Source organism: Molothrus aeneus, chromosome 8, assembly GCF_037042795.1.
Source record: "Molothrus aeneus isolate 106 chromosome 8, BPBGC_Maene_1.0, whole genome shotgun sequence".
Taxonomy (NCBI): Eukaryota; Metazoa; Chordata; class Aves; order Passeriformes; family Icteridae; genus Molothrus; species Molothrus aeneus.
This window is the reverse complement of record NC_089653.1, coordinates 15794141-15812198: the sequence shown is the minus strand read 5'-3', so window position 1 is coordinate 15812198 and position 18058 is coordinate 15794141. Positions and strand designations below refer to the sequence as shown.

Below are 18058 nucleotides of genomic sequence, written 5' to 3'. Positions count from 1 at the left end.
TCCACTGTTCCTTCTGTCAGACCTGGCTGTGTAATAGCCAGTCACTTGCTATAAAAGATGTAATCTGCACCTAGCAAGCAGGGACTGCAGGGACTTGGCGTGGGGTAGGATTGTCACTCAGATATTAGGTGGTCTCACTTCAGGCTTCAGAGCACTGCTGGCACAGACATTCCTCAGTTTGCATGACAAAGTCCATCTGCAGTTGCACAGGTTCAAGAGCACCAGTTATCAAATACAGCAACTACAGACATGGTCTGCAGACTTCCAGGTCAGCCAAATATATTTATCTTGGCCAGGTAGCAGCTACAGAAGACAGGACACAGAGCATCTTGCTGAGTGTTAGTCCTGCACAGTTATAGCTGCAACCATCCTGGAGACAGGGAGCGAAAACTGGCAAACCACACACTTCTCCATTACTCTTACACAAAAAGAAAGCATGAACTCTTTCCCATCACCATTCCTCATTCAGTCTGCTTCATCTGCTCACTGTGCCTCTGGCATTCCACATCCATCTCTCTTTGCCACATTTGTCCTCTTCCTTTCATAATTCTACATTTCCCCCTTGGCTTCTCTGACATGTTTGGGAGGAGAAAGGATGGTACACAAAGGCACTCATGCTGCGTCTCCATCACTGTACTTAGCTTTCATCCAGCTAGATACAACTGTGCTCTTCGGCTAAATCAGCAGAAAGTTTAGGTTTTTCTAAGGCACTGGGGTTCAGTTCCTTTAAAGGGAAGCAAGCACAAATGTGAATGAATAAATAAACTAGACTAAAGTCTTTGTTAATCCTCACAGGCAAATCCCCAGCAGCAAAAGACTGGCCCAATGCACAGCACCACACACCATCAGATTTCTTTGCTTCATACAAGCCAGTAATTCAAATCAAGCTTACACTTTCTCAACAGCCAACAATTCTCAGGTATTCATCACCAGATAACTGCAACTTACTCAAACATTACTTTATCCTTAACAAAAAAAAATATACATTTTATAACAATACATTCCTATGTTAATCCAAAAAAGGGTTTTTTTCACCTCCAGAAGACTCCCACAAATATTTGATTTTTCTTTCAGGAGAGGAGCTCACTCAAGTAATTATGTTCCAAAAGAGAGCACAGTTAATCTTCTTGTAGAGAGCTGCATTTACAGTCAATTACTTATTAACAGTGCATTGTGTCATACTGACTTTGAATATCTAAATCCACTGCTTGCTCCCAACCTCTTCTGTTATATAATTTGTGGCTTGGAAAATATCCATGTAGGTCCTGTCATAAACCTGTAACAGCTCCAAATATCAGTGAGAATTATTTCTATTGAGTAGGTTTGAATGGCTCTGCTTGTTGTACAAGTGTACCTAAGAACTACTCTGTAAACAAACCTTGATGTGCCGGAGTATTACCCCTTCCACTGCTTGCAAGTGTCTGTCCTTATATAAAAGCCTATATATATTTAATAATTATTTGATAGTTTACAATGCATCAGTAATTAGGGACATTTCAGATAGACATGAATCTAAAGGTTTTTCCACACACAAAAAAACCTTTTTCATTCAGATTAAAATAGCTATGAAAACAAGAGACTTACTTTTAGCTTCAGTTTCCCTAAACACTTAAAAAAAAAAAGCTCCTAGCCAAAGTTAATAGCTAACTTATTATTCCTTCCCAGGTGTTTTATTGTTTATCTTTTATATTTCTTGGAAAAAAACTTCAACATGGCAACCTAAAGTTCTAGCAGAGAAAGAAGCTGCACCTCTCCTGCATATGATCTTTTTTCCTATGAGAACAGTACTGTTCCTTCTGAAACAGTGATGACAGAGTTCGAGACTTTAATTCACACAGAGCACTGGGGACTGAAAACATGAGACGAGAAGCCAGATCCTGCTCTGCCAAGGGCTGTTGGTGTTACACCAGGGACCACAAAAAAATTTAAAGCTTTCTGAGAGCAGGTGAAAAGATCATTCGTAGATTTGGGCCCAAGGGAAACACCAAGGCCTTTAAAGGGTTGTAGAAAGGCTCTGTGGAAGGGAGAGAACAGCATGAAGGCTGAGTGCAAAGCAGTATCCTTTGAGATACACTAGCCTGGAATATGTCAAGTACACTAGACATACTGGAAAAAATGGTGATTGAGGTTGAACATTAATTTCTATGTCCATGACAGATTACACATCATATAAAAAGCATACAGAACATGGTTTTTAAAAAATCACTGTCTTGTGGGGCACAAGTGGTTTAACAACAAACTACAGACAAGCTGTAAGAAGGTGGCTGTGAAAATTGCTGCAGTTAGAGGGGAAAAAGGAAAGTAATTTTCCTGCCTAATGGCAGGGTCCTCCTCCATACTGATGGAAAAGAAACATAATTGATACATTAGTCCTAGACTGAAACCAGATTCTTATGTGTCATTAAGAGGATCTATTTTTCCTTCCTTGCCTTTTCTAGAGTATCTGGTAATCAGACAGGGCTAACCAAATCACTTTACATATTTTCTATAAGAACACCTATGATGACCATCATTAGTATCTCTGATTGTTAAAAAATAGGTTCCCTATGCCATAAACATCTGGTGTTTTGCATAGTAATGCTGCTGATGCAGCTTCTGCTGCCATAGTTCCCACCTGACCAGGCTATACCTGCTGCAGCATCAGAGCCCTCCAGGCAGTTTTAACCAAGAGATGTAGTTCTACCTCCAGCTGGGTCATCCCTCAGCAAATTCACACCCACAAACACTCAATTAACTACTGACTTCCTCTTTAGTAGTAGCCATAATACAGAAATAATTTCCTTCTTTCTTTCCAGAATAACATAGATTTCTGTGCAAACAAGGACAGGCAGGCCCTCCAGACAAAGCTGGGACTCAGGCAGTCTCTATTTTTTGGTATGGACTTTCTGAATAGCTTTACATGACTCTTAATTCATGTTCAATTTCTGAGCTACAAGGAAGAGATGCTACTTCCTTCCTACCTTTTTTTTTTCCTTTCCTCTGTGTGGTTTTAGAGGGGAGAAAACCCCCTTTCTTGTCACTGTTAGAATGGAAACCTCTTGCCCCTTGCAGTCTATTACAGCTTCTCACTAAAAAGAGCTCATTCTGTGGTGAGAAATGTGGCACTGGGGGAAAGGGAATGTTATTGCTTCCCTTTTCTCAGTTGCCTGCTTTATGAGAAGAGCATCTGGCATGGCAGGCTCTCCTCATAAAGTACAGTAGGACTTGACTGATACAACCAGAGTGGTCACATTTGAGTTGCAGTTTGGCCCATGGTGCACCATAACAAACCTTTATTTCCTCACACTTGTAAGACAAGACAAAGTTAAAATGCTCACAGAATAATCCTATGCCACACAGATTATCCTGTCAGTATTATACTCCTGGGATTCAACAACAGGGTGTTCACCAAACAAAGTAGAAATCCTCACTAAAACAATTGCCTTGTAATTGCTTTCTGAAGCAGTAAAAGCAGCCAAACCCCCTCTGTAGAACAACTAGGAAGAAAACTACAAGCAATTTAATGGGCATATCTAAAGAAGCCAAAATAGAGCATTATCATCACTCATACTCAGCCTCCATCAGCTCCCTGTATTCGCTTTTGCTGCACTTCATTTGCAGCTCTCTGACCAGGCTCATTACACGGGATGGAAGAACCATACCTTTAAGATACAATATGACAACAGATTATATAAATGACAAACTGTAAGGACAGCCTAAATAGCAGCAGATAAGAAGAAGCAGAGTTCTGTAAGCTATAAAGCATTACCAGCAGCAGCACTAAGAAAAAAAGGCCATATCACATAGAAATAAGTCACCAAAGCTCCACAGGCTCAGACCTGATTTTAAGTAGCACTCCTGGGCCAATAGGCAGAGTGTGTGGGTGGGAGTGTAAAATTAGGTCAATTAGGGTCTTTAAAGCCTTGTCACTCAGGACTGACACGTTTTCATTCATCTTAAGCAGGAAAAAAGATGCAACACAATTCTTCAGAGAATTCACAGCTAAGCAAACACTGTATTTGCACAGACCTAGGATATATTTGAGGAATTATACTGTCTCAAACAGATATCACAGGCCCTATTGCTCTTACAATTTAATTTTCAAGTGATTATTGGCACAGCTGGCTCTGCACATGACTTGTGCCTACACAGCATGTGATCGCATTCCTCACAGCCTTGTGACAGCTCAAAACATTTTTCTCTGCCTATGCTCACTTGCATCAATTTGGTGTACTGTTCTGAAAATGGTAGAAGTCCCACACTATCAGCTTTGAATCAATGTGGCCAGTTCTCCTTCCCTCCAGCCGCTATTTTACATAATATCCCACAGTGTCTTGCAGAACATGCTACCTGTGTACCTTCCCAATACCAAGGACCTTTGTGTACCTAACACCAGGACATCCCAGAGTACAAGGTGCTGCAGATTCTTGACTATTATCCCTGTATATTTTCCTTTGCTATTATTATTTTTGTATCCTTTACCATATGCTATTTTGCCACACAGAAGAGCTAAAATTGGTAAAAGAAGGCGTGAAAGAAAGTGCAGCACGGTTAACATTACTGAAAAGTACTGCTCAACAGCAGTAACTTGCCAGAAGAAGTGTTGTAGTGACATCTCATTCTGCTTCCACAACCCAAACTATCACCTCTGCATGGTGCTTATTGAATGGTGTTGACATGTCCTCTGTTTTCTCCTTGATTCAGAGCATTCATTTGCTCTGTTGATAAAATGGAGGGGAAGCATGAACAGCCTCATGTCTATCTGATCTGTCATCTTGTTAAAGTCCAAAGTTATAGAGAGCAAAAGAGAGACTGAAAATCACTTGAGTATAATTCACATCAGGAACTTAAAGGGAAACCATAGTGAATATAAATGCAACATGAGAAATACTGGAGGATGTAATTTAAGCTTGTGTGATCACACTATAATTTTGAAAGAGATACTTTCTTTTTAACTTTTTACCTTGGTGAGTATGGCAAGAAAAGGTAAAAGAAGAGCTATAAATGTTAGCAAACCAGCTGCTTTCATGGGAGCAAGAGTATTTTCAAAGTCTCAGAACCTGCTGTGAACTGACAGGCCCTAATGCCCTGACCAGCCTCACCTGTTGCCTCCACCCACCCCTCCTGATGAGGAGCTCTATTTAGTGCAGCCCTGGCTGCCCCTTCCTTTCTCTCTGCAGGAATGCTGCTGGGCTGCAGCTCTAGCCCTGCTCTGTCTGGGCCTTTTTGCTCTTTGGCTCTGGCTTTTCAACTTGAGTAAGGAGCTGCTCCCTGAGATGTCTTGTCCTCATTATCTTCAGCAAGTCTTATCTATCCTAAAGTAATTTCCCAACCTTATCCTTGGGAGTATGCCTAAGGATTTTGGCTCCCAGCTGCTCTCTCCTGACCTGGCAACTTCTCAGGTAAAGTGGGGCTGGACCCTGGCTGGTGGAGGTCTCTGTTCTCCTGGTTGTGCTGCTGTGTCTGTTTTTCAGCGCTGGCCCTCAGTGTTTTCTGATACAGAGTTTTTTACACCAGTTTTACTTGCTGAAAATCACACTTTGAGTATTTCTTTTGGTTTTTTACATTAGTAAATGGGTGGTACTAACTTGATAAGTCTTTTATGAATGGGCTTAATTCAATTACACTTCATCTGGTGATCCCTGTCTGAAAACATTTTATTTGAAAAGACCTTCATCCTGTGATCCTTCCTCCTAGGGAACTTTGAAAACTAGTTCAGGCTATTGTAGTCAGCTTTTTTTAGGCATACTAAGTCAATTTTCATTTAAAGCCTCGTATTCAATTCTTTTAATAATGTATTAGCAGAGTATTCTTCTATTTATGTCTGTGAAGCTCTCGTTCACATTAGAAATTACTGTTGTATAAACTGCAGTGATTCTTATATGCAGCACAAATTGGTGTTAATCCTTTTTCTAGAGATAAAATATTAATTCTGTAATAGCTTAAAGCATGAGTATTTGATATTAAGTGATAAGTAAATAAACAATTTCATCCCTCCTGGTATGGACTAAATGAAAGTTCTCAGCATTTCCTGTGATCCTTCAACTTCCCGAGAGTGGGAGAAGTAAGCTTTCACTGAGTTAGTCAATAACTCTGAATTTTGGGGTTGAGATGAAGGTAACAGGGTTCATGAAGTGTGTACAAATATTTTCAATTTATAATTCTAACTGACAAATACCAAGTGGAAACCACTGGAATATGTTACCTTGTGTGGGTTTATTACATGTGAAAATTGCTTCTGGCAAATGCAACTGAAAATTCTTTCTACTGTTTAAGCTAAACTCACCCTTGCAACAAAGCCCTGTTTAGGAAAGGCTATTAATGTTCAAATTTAATTTTTCATTAATTGATCTCTCTTGTATAGCTCCAATCTTGTGGCAGTGCCCCAGGACCCTTGACAGACTAACTGCTGCTGTCTTTGCTGATTAAAATTTGCATGTTAAACTGGACAATACTGTAGTATGTTATGGGCAGAAATTTGATGTTTGCTGTGGGTTATAGCAATGATCCTTAGTCCTGATGATGCCCCAGACTGTTCACTAATGCAGCTCCCAACTGAGGAACTTCCTTACAAAGTGAGTTTCTTATGGGTGGTTCATGTTCCAGCTCTCCTGATCATTACTGTCAGAATATTCAGGCTTTTCTCCAATAACTAAGTTGTTTTGGAGCTGCTTTTTCCTCTTGCTATAACCAAATTAATAAGCTGTCTAGAAATATCATGGGATATTTTTTCATAATACCTGAACAATTTCCAGCTGCACTTAGAGCATGTGGCTTGGAGTAAGAGAAAGAGTGCTTCTATTAAAATTGAATGTACTAGAGATCTACTTAGTGATTAATCAGAATATAATAGATAACGTGAACTAATCATGTTCAGCAACAGTAGAAAATTCAAGGTTTAACTTGCTTTTCAAGCACTGAGAATTGCTTAGACCAAGTGGTGGTAGGGGAATAAAGTGGTGTACAACTGAGACTGTATCAAATGTTACTACCAAAGCAGAAAGAAGGGAGAGAAGTTTGAGAAACATGGACCTCCACAGGCTCTGTTAAGGTAAAAGACAAGTTCAGCCGGAGAAGATTACTTTTCTGTGTTTAGAGAAGGCTCTTTTAGGTCTTTGATCACAGCTGACAACCAAGAAAGAGGTCCTTCTGAAGACTTGAGATCTTTGCTAAAACACACTTTGCTCTATTATATCAGAAAGCCTTTCTTGGAGCTGTGATTTTACTTAAAAAAAAATTAGATGTTTCCTATAATGTAACAAACATACACTGGGCATCCTGCTGCAGAAGAGATGGAAAAAAGACCCTGTAGTTTTGTCATGTGACAAAATAAGTTGTAAGTAAAAGTATTGTGCCTTGTCAATGCTTTTACATTAAAAACCAATAATTATTCAAATGAAACTGTACTCAGAGAAATCAAAATTAGCTCTCTTCCTCCATGCAGAATGACCTGTTGCCCATCCCTTCTGTATAAGACTCTGCTTACTTAGACACAGTTAATTTCTTGTGAAGCAGATATGAAACTTTAACAGCTGCCTCTGGCTGAGGCCTGTGTCTTATCTCAGAAGGTAGTTAATCTTTCTGTGATTATATTTGCTGGAACAATGTAATCAAATGAAGGAACAAAACCTACTTTCATTGTTTACTGTTCAATAGATGAATTAGATTGTAAAACAGATTCTAAAGTAGTGCACCAAGCTCACCTTAATGCTATTGTTTTAAAGAAAATACTCCCACCCTCCTTGTCGAGCTTCTGAAACCAGAATTATGCTGTTCTTGAACTAATTTACATATAACCAGGTGAACATCTATTTCACAAAACAGCTGCATGTATAAAATAGTTCCTATATAGTGAATTTCTGGTAGTACAGGTCATGGACCTCTTTTAATGTGTTGATTATGTTTTAGAATAAGCATAGGCTTTTCCAAATTATATTAATTTAACTAGTGAATTATATGCAGCAACATGCAGTAGTGTGCATTTTCTCTGGGGGGGGTGAAAGTTACATTTTCATGTTTCCATCTTATCATGAAGTAAAGTCATTCTACTCAAAGGAGGCTTCTTTCATTACCTAAAAAAAAGCCTCTAAGTCTGCACCAAATATTCAAGTGAAAGCTTTTTAAAGGTCTGTTGAAAAGTCTATGTATTTGATGTATTTGTTAGCCTGCTGGCTGTGCAAAGAGCTCTTTGATACAGAATTAGAGTGGGACTGGCTGATGTGAAACTCAGAATTGTTCCAAGCAATAACAGTCCCACATTAGTTTGCTGTAGGTATGGCTCCCTGTTAAGAAAAATAGCTTACTTTTTGTTTTTCTATTTTCCTACAAAACTAACTGTTCTTCCTCAAAGACTGAAAGATGGTGAAATGAAAAAAGGATAAGCAAGAGAATGGAATGAATGAGAGATACAACTTGGGAAAATGGAAAGAAATGGAGAGTGGGAGGAAAAAGTAAAGATTGGGATGAGAAGAACAGAGTAAGGTGAAAAAGGTGACAAAAGAAATACCTCATCACAAAGGCAATATTTCTAGTGGAAGAACAGCATAAGTTGGGTAAATGAGCTCTTGCTTGAACTATCAAGCTTTCACAGAACAAACACCATTTAAATAGTGATGAGTGTAATGTTGGGAGGCCATCTTACTGTGAAATTTTTCCAGTTGCACTCAATTTCCCAGCAGGACTCCAACCCCTAGGATGGCATCTTCTGCACTGGTAGATCAGTGTCTACAATACTGTATGAAGTTATTATTCTCTTCCCATACAAACTCCTGAAATATCTCAACCCCTCCAAAGTCTGCCATTATGGGATTTACCACATGGTCAGGGGTGACTGAGAACTCACCTCAGAGTTTTGCTTGTACCAGAGTGTCCCTTAGTCTAACACAGTGGGCTCTGGTCAGACCTGCAGGGATGGAATGCTCTTAATTTTTCATTTGTTTAGCAAAATTATGTGTTCATTAGTGAAATGAGCATATTAATATTTACTTTCCTGGCCAACAAAAGGGTTGTTAAAACTAGTTATGCCTTAATCTACCACATGCATAAATAAAATTAAATTTAACATGACTTAGCATATGCTTTAGTTTGTTACCATAAGCTTTATGGTATTATGAGGTTTGATAGAGGTTAAGGGATCCCAGTTGTGTTATCACTCTGGTTCTTACAGACCCTCTGCAATCTTATTTTATACCTTCATGTTCTTCTATGTCTGGAAACTTGCCCAGTTTTTGAAAGTAGTTTTATTAACAAGAATTTGCATTACGTGTGATTTAGCCTAATTTGCTATTTCCAGATAGTTTAGTTTTTAACTTGCCTTTCAAGGAAGTCACAACTTCTAGGCACAAAAAGAAAGGAGCACAGGGATAAAATAAAGGGAAGAAAACTAGTAGTGGGGTCTGAAGTTACTAAAAATCTTTAGAATGAGGAGGAAAGCCACATGATCAGCATTTGCATTAAATTTTGGAAGTCTTAAAGGTCTGCTGGTTGCTGTTAAAAATATTTGATACAGGATTTCAGGATTCATTTTCTCCATAAAACTAGCTTTGGTTTTCTTCCTTTGTGGGTGGTGGCAATGAGAAAGATACCGCTTCTCTTTCTCTTGGTGTGCTCCTCATTGTTAGGAATATCAGTCTTTTGGTGAGCAAAACCTGCAAGAGATCTTTTCCATTTGCTTTGGACATTCAAAGTCCATTCCTGTCTGAGTCCAGCTGCTCTTCAGAGGAGTCCCTTTTTTGAAGAGATGATTCCTGTGACAGACTTGCTGTACAAATTTGTAATCCTCTCACATAAATGTCAGAACAATTAGTAAGACCAAAATATTTCATGTCAGTAAGTATTCCTTATGCAAGATACATTTGATTTGACTTATTAGACTTATAATAGCTGTATTTCCTTACTTCCCAAATTAACTTCTGGTGCTAGTTAGTGCTTTACGAAAAAGTTTCTTAATTGTTGTCCCTTAGCAAAAGATAGTTCAATTAGTTATTTTTTACTGATGTATCCTGAAAAAACCCCTGAATATCCTCTCATAACCTTCTTGAAACAAAGATATTTTTAGTTTAGAAGCTCCAGGCAAAAAAATATTGAAAGGGGCCTGTCAAGAGGCTTATTTTGACAGTTCTTTTCTTGTAAAAAAAAATCAAAATCTGCTTTTCATATCACTTGAAGATATAATATTGGGTTTTGCACAGGCAAGATTGTCCATCCTCTGACTAGGCTAATGTCAATGTTCATGCAGGCTGCTTTTAGTAAGTAAGCTTCCCACACCACTAATGACTTTTCAGTTCCATTAGTCTGCTATGTATTATTGATTTCAGGCATTATTGATTAATGCTGTAAGTAGATTTATTTCTGTTCCTAGACAGTAAAGGATTGGCACCTCTGTTTGATGAATGGTATCTTAGTGCTTGCTTTGGTCAGTTCAGTGCTGACTCCTTCCCTTCCTCTGCTCTTGTCTGCCCCCTTTCTTATGTTTTTTCTAATACCGACTTAAATGTTAGGCACTTTCCATCTGCCTTCTCTGTAAGAGAAATTTGCACTAAACTTGGAAAGTACTGAGTAGTACAGAAATGAGAAACTTCATACAGGTGCAGCAATGTTTTTTTCGAGTTAGCAGGGTGATGTTTCATTTGTGCTCCTCCTTCCAGAGCCTGACTCTGCCCATGGCTGCTCTGCTCCCCAGGGATCAGGGCTGCTGCTGGCACTGTGCAGGCTCTTCAGCCACTGAAGCAGCTCCTTATCCCACCACTCCCAGCTCCTCTGGAGTTCCCAGCTACATGGGATGACTTGGTGTTGGATTTCTCCCAATTAATCCAGAGCAATACAGTGCACTTTGGGTTTGTGACCAAGCCCCATAAACCCAGATCCAGCTCTCCAATCTCTTGAATTCAAAGACTATGAACTTTGGCTCCTTTTATCTTTTTAACTAGTAACTTATTACACTGTATTTGTTCTTCTAACTATCATTTAGTCTGCACTTTTGAATTGCCTTATATGTTGAATACCTGAACTTCAGTCATCAGCACCTCTGTTCAGTACAAGCTATATATCTTTGGCTGTTTTCTGCATACTGTTCTACAGCTGTCTGATGGCTTATGTCCCTGGAGACTTACAGACATTTTACTCTTTAATAGAGTATATAGCTCATCACCTGCCCTTTGAAGTCTCTCACTATTTCTGTTGCACAGCTATAATAATTTGACTTCATATTTTGCTGTCAGCACTGATAATCTACAGCATATTTAAAAGTCAGGGGTTTTTAAAGTACTTAAATGGTATTTTGGGGAAATCCTACTTAATATCAGGTTATCAAATGTCTGTAAGGTTTAGTCATTCAAGTTAATTCTCTTCTTTTAGGATGTATCACCTCCATCAGCTGTGGGACAGAAACACAAACATCACATGCCTGTGTAAATTAAGACTTAGGACTTTCATATAGAAGTTAGTGCAGGTGATTGTAAAAAAAGATTTACAGAAGTTTTAAATGTACCTGGTTTCACATGTCTGCGTGGTGTTTTTCTGTTAGACCTGTCACCTGATAGCTGTTATTTTTCTGCAAGGAGACAGAGGGAAGTATGTATTAAATGAAGGAGAAAGTTCCTCAGCTGGGGACAGGTGGTTAAAAAGGCTTTCCTTCCTGTGAAGGAAAAATATTTAAATTAATTTAAATAAGCTGAGTAATTTCTATCTTTTGGTAAATAAATAAGTTGTATCCTGAATTTAAACAGTGTCAACCTTCTGCCTCATGCAATTCTAATTATAAGAAAACAAATTGCAAATTATTCCTCAGAGTTTAGTTAGGCAAGTACCCTGCACAAAAGATCACCAGCGTCTTTGACTCCTTCATATGTATTTTCAGAAAAGTACCTCAAGTGCCCTCACAATCAATATATAGGTGAAGTTCCAGAACCAGGGTTCTGAAATGCTTATGCACAGATGATCATTAAAGGACTAAAATACTCATCTTCCCGTGAGTGGATGTTTCTCATATATCCATAACTCCACTGGCTACCAAAAATTAAGAGCCTGGTCTGAGTGGAATAGTAGGAGAATGAAAAATAGTCCCTCTGAAGTCTCCCCTTCATTATTTTTCTGTGGTCAGTGAATCATGATGAGTCTTTACTGCTGTAATTTCAATAAGCAAAGGTAAGAAATTCAGAAGCACCATAAAAGTACAAGAAAAGCCTGAGAAACAGCAGTGATTAGAAACTATTCCCATGTTTATATTGCATTACTGTTAGATTTTTAGTTTTCTTCAACCTCTCCATTCTTAGGCCTAATTCTTATATAAAAACCATGTTTCTAAATCTTCAGGTAGTCTGGGTGCTTCAGTTGCAGGCACTTCTCTGGAATGTGAATCTCAGCTCTGATCATCAAACCTTGAAAAGCTGAAATTTTAATAAGACTATCTTATATTTAAAAATATTTAAAAAATATTAAAAATATAATTTATAATAAAATATATATACATATAAATACATATATAAATATATTTTAAAAAATAAAATGTTTCATTAAAATTGGTGAAGCAAGAATTCATTTTAAGAGGAATAATTTCTCTCCCAATAATTAGAAGAAAGGAAGGAAAGGGAGCTTGGGTCTCAGCTGGTTCATTCTGGCAACTCTTTTGAAAGGCACTAGCATGTCATGAAGAGAGTTGCTAAGCTGAGCTGAAAACTGGTTTTGTAGTATGACTGTGTTTTAAATTATACAAAGCCTTCCAAGAGAGGCTGTGTTAGCTTTCAGATTTCTGTGCTTGTGCTCAAGCTAAAGAGCAATTTAGCTTAGATCAAAATAACTTCATGGTTCAGACTGCAGCCTTTCTTTTCCCAGACTTTTGCACTGACAACTTGAAACTATATTCCTACCTACATCCTGAATCCTTTTACAAACCCACAAAAGCCCCATCAATGTTTGAGTTAGATCACTGAAATATGGGTTGAGAAGCACAGATTTGCTGAGCTGCATGTTGTTTGAGGCTGAAAGAGTATTTTAGGGGAATCTCTCCATATTCTTGCACTCTTTCCTGGCATGCTGCTTTCAGTCACTGGATTTGGGGTTTGACACACCTTTGGACTGACTCATAATGGCCATTCTCATACTCTACTGTTTATGCTCAGAAAATAGGTCTGAGCTTCTTTGGTATTGAACTTAAGAGTGCTGCCATGAGGTTTTTTTGTTCATGGAGTAAGCAACCATTATCACTATTGCCTTGTTTGCAGTATACCAGAGCAGGCTGAGTTCTCTGCAGTTGTCTAATGATAGTAACAAGTTCTGATTGTTGCCAAGGAAGTTTCTCTCTGAACTGAGAGATCAACAGCCCTGCACTCTCACTCTAAAAGAAATTCAAGAAAGTAATTGTGCCACAAGTAAATGAATTTGAAAACAAAGAGACTTTGTGGGCTTTTAAGTATGTCCGTGGTCAGGAACATAATAGCAAAATTTGTCCTGATTGCATGGTTAGGATGTTTTGAACTTCATTTAAATTTGTGAAGACAAGTGACTGTATTTGTGTTATCTCTTCTCTCTGACTATTATGTATTATAAATTAATACTAAAAAAGTAGCATTTTCACCTCCTGAGTGAAAGGCAGCAGCAATGCATTTGTTTAGTAAAATATATGTGCAGTAAGGGCAAAGGCTTAACTTTTTGGCCGGATAGAGTTTTGTTTTGGTGGGGGGAACAAGAGAGGATAAGAATAATTATTAAATTACATTTGGTAACTGAAGCTGCAAGAAGGGATAGAAACACACAAAAAAAATGTTTTTGTGACCAGGGAAAAATGCCTCTTAAATGCCCATTTTTTGGTTGAGGTGTTCTGTGGTCTTAAGTTTCATTACTGAAACTCTGCTTAGAAAAGAGCACATTCATTTTTCTCCCTAGGAAATGAAGTAGCTGAGTCATTCATTGGAAGTGAGATAAGGCCTAAATCTGATGATCATGAATCCATTTGTTTATAACACAGGGAGAGGTCAGTCACTTCCTACTGGTGGCATCCTTTCAGTTTGTACAAGAAGGAAACTGTATGGTTGCGTGCAAAAATCACTCCAGTATCCTGGGCACTCAAGGTTTGATGTTGTTCATGTGTTTTCTTTTTTCAAGCACATTTTTAGCCATCTGGAAAGAGCAGATAGAGGGCAGTGCCCAGTGTTCCCTATCACATATATGAATTTCAGATATTATATCAGTGAAAATTTCTTACAGTAAGTAGAGGTGACATGGTTGTCTATGTTTGTCTGCTGTGCAGCAAAATTATCCCCCAATTATGTTTTTATGGTTTGCAACATCATCTGCAAGTCATAAGCAGGAATTCCAGTTCTGAAGGGAGTAGGCAGAATCATAAAACTAAAGTAAGAAACTGCAGTTTGACTTTCTGAGGATTGGTGCCAGTATTTATCACTTCATACAGGTTTGCTTCTGAGGTCTGTATGTGTTCAGAAGGGTTACTCTTTTGCTTTTTAAACTCTGAAAACCATTTTTAGCTGTCCAAAACAGAACACTGACGTTTTCTTGTAGTCATACTGAATTATTCATGCGTTCACCCAAAAAATTAAGCTGAGTATATTTGTTAAGCAAATTCATGGCATTACCAAAAAATGGTAAATTGCATTTGCATTGCTCTAATATTTAGAAATGTTAGGCAAGTCAAAACACCATCCCAGCATGGAATAACAAGTCTCTGCTCCAAAGAGCTTGTTATCAAAGTACAAAGAGACAATACATGGAGATGCACTGGCAGGGGAGGGGCAGATAAAATCAGACACTATAGATCAGTGGTGTCAGCATGGCCAGCAGGCTGTGTGTGCCTGCAGCCCAGCTATTGTCAGTGTCTCTTGTTGCCACTGCCACCAGCATGCAGAACTGCATGGAGACAAGCAAATCATGCATGTTGGAAACTGTTCAGGTAATGATGGAAATGGGCATCACTGGCTGACAGGGTGAGAGAGCTGGCAAGCCAGAGCTGTCTGAATGATGATAGCTTAGCTGGGGATAGAGAATCTATCAAGGCTTTTAAAAGTGAAAACCAGAATATCTATCTGATTTGGGAGAAAAGAAGGATGGAGGGTTATCAAAGAAGGGGATGCAGAGCAGCCACAGTTAAAGAAGGGAGCTGGGAGAGGATAGGATCAAAATGAGAAGGGCTTAGACTCATACACTGTCTTGCTCATACACTTGCATCCTGTCTGCAAACTTGTGATAACTGTCCTGTACTTCCCATTAATTAAGGTTGGAGTAAAAGGATGTCATAGCAACTGAAACAGAAGTCACTGAAGATCCAGAGGAGGCATTTAGCAGAGTAGGTATCAATAAAGGCCACACTGCAGAGCTAAACAAAGAAGAATGTGTTCGTTTAGAGGCCCTGTGTGGACACTTGGGAAATCAGAGTCCATGGTGATAACAGGCTGGATGACAGCCCTAGCAGAAGAGTTTCTAAAGAAACAGATATTTGGCTTTATGCTTCTGTACACTGAGAACCTCTGATAGTATATCTGCACTGCATTCTGCTCTAGCGTAAGCATTAGGTCTGTTTGATTTCAGACTCTGTGTGAAGAGTTTCGAGTTGCAGCAGGGACAAACTCCTCAGAATGTCTCTGTTCTCAGTGGCCATTACAGAATCCTGCCCAAATCTTGTACATAGTTGCTGCTGAAGCAGAATTTAGTGCAGGCTACTGCTGGATCTTTTGTCTTGTGTAGGACACTGAAATTTCTTACAGACTCAGATGAAATATTGTCTGGCAATTTTAATTTTCATTTGCTCATAGGCTCTTTTCAGAAACAATTCAAATACAAGATTTTGAAAATTCAGTGATGTTAGTGAGTGGTCTGTTTCTTCCTTCTCATCCTGCTCCAGTTTCTGAAAGCACTGGGCACTGTGCAGCCTAGAACAGCAAAACAGGGCATCTGCAATGGCTGGGAGCTGCTGAGATTTGAGATGCCTGCTTATTAGTGCACCAGTAGAATTTCCTCCCAACAGTGACTTGACAATTGTGGTTTGCTTTTTTCACCTACATAACCACTGATGGCATTTCTTGAAATGATAAGGTTTCTTTCACAGAGATGTTGTAAGACAAGATTTGTGTGGCAGAAAAAGTAATTGTATAGCCATCAGGGCAGCAAATGTACTCTCTGCAGATAATTTGTGGATTATTTCTCAAATACCTGGGTATAAATATTAATTGCTGTGTGTGGATAAAAATTGCTTCACAGTGTTAATCTTTCCTTAGTCTATTCATCAGAGATATCTCCATTACTGTCCTCTGTCTTACCTGGCAAGATATTTCTGCAGCTCCTCCCACAAGAGGCTCAAGTCACCGAGTTCTGTGTATTTCATAAGTAACTACCATATAAGCAGATGGGAGTAAAAACCAACAATAAAAAACCAAACAGTCCCAGTAGTTCTTCCTATAAGCAGTACAAGTTCTCTGCCAGTGCTGACCAAATCCTGGCACAGCTGTGCACCTCTAGTGGCAGCCAGCATTTTGGTAGGGGGGGAAATGCTTGATACAATTTCTCTGCAATTTTCTTTCTCACCCCTTCCCTGTCAATAATCCTCCTCTTATTGGCATAGTATAGTAGCTGGGAAACACACAATTCTGCTGTATCTCTGCATGAGCAAATCTTTTTAAATGCCTGCTTTTAGCAAAAATTACAAAGCAGCTTCGACACCACCGTATGCTGATCCCACATTTCAGCCCACTGTAGACTGACTTGTATGTGACAGAGACATGATTTATTAAGGGGAAGAGAGTAACAAGGGAAATATTCTTTAAGTTTTGTATCTAATTTTTGCCCAAAAGATGGGGCATTTTTTCTGGAATGATACAGCAACTTTTCAATTGTTTTTTAAATATGATTTCTCCCTGCCAGCAATAGGCACTAATCTGTGCCAGCATGATCAGCTTTAATTCACATATGTGAGAAGGTGAGAGCTCTTATTGGGCACTAGAAGTAGGGAAGCTTCCAGCTGAAACTGTTTGAAAAGAGTTTGGGTAACCAGAGTTCCTTGGAGAAGGGTAGGCTTTGCAAAGAGGTTAAACCATAGGAGACAGGGAAGGATGAATCTGAGGGCTCCCTCCACAAACAAGGGTTCAGAGGCTTTTTTTTTTTTTGGAGGCACTGCAAATCCAACTTGGCTGGTTTTGAGGACTCTGTGCAACATCTTTGTGTTCAGATTCTGTGAGGAAGGACAAGAGGGACAGAGGTGGGCTGAGCCTTTCAAGCCAGCTGCCCTTGTAGCCATGAACCCCCAGAGGAAGCTGGAAACACAACTGGGGGAACTCAGGAGAGAAGCTGCTGGATTGTGCCTTCCATAGACTTGCAGCCTAATGCCATTTACAGGGCTACATTCAGACTGTTGGAGAGATCACTGATGGAATCTTTTCATCTCAGTGGAAAAGATTTTGGTTTTGCTAAGTATTAGAAAAAATCTTGGTTTTGAAAGGACTTTTCTAAATCATCCTTTCTGGTCTGGCCCTTCTGTACTTGGCCTAGCCCTGGGATTCTCCTTCTCCTGCTGGGGGGCTAAACAGCCCAGAGTTAGAGCTTGCTGGCTGCACCCTATAGTTTGTGCCTTTGCTGTTCACCATAGATCTTGGCTACCCTACAAAATTAGAACTACCCATGAGGTGAATTATTCACTTCTACAGCACAATAGAAACCATGTTGATTTGATTTACTGTTTTCTATTTTGTCTATTGATCTTTGAGGAGTCCCAAGAGTATGTCCCATGAAAGGCCATACAGAACTTTGCATTCAGTTTAACAATTTTATTTACAAAGGGTCTTCTTGCCTCCTGTCCCCTTGCCAAGTTGCTGCAGGCCTGAAGAGCTAAATTTAATTTTTATGATTAATAGAGCACACAGAAGATATATATTGCACAGTTCTCTCCCTGCCTTGTTATTTGGGGTGCCAAAATTGCAGTGCACTCTCTGAGAACAGCTAAGAAGTGGGAGAGCTCCCCTCTGACAGATCTTAGCTGTTAAAAGGCAAAAAGAACACAGATGGTTGAAACCAGAGTTTTGTGTAAAATGAGCAACCAGTTTTCACCTGCATATCCAAGCAGATATATTTATTGCAGGTA

General features: G+C 39.1%; 1 protein-coding gene across 1 annotated transcript in view; it reads right to left on the bottom strand.

Moving 5' to 3' along the window:
• Nucleotides 1–18058, bottom strand: part of WAPL (WAPL cohesin release factor) — a 134700-nt gene that overhangs the window by 78022 nt on the left and 38620 nt on the right. The gene's annotated exons all lie outside the window — the stretch shown is intronic.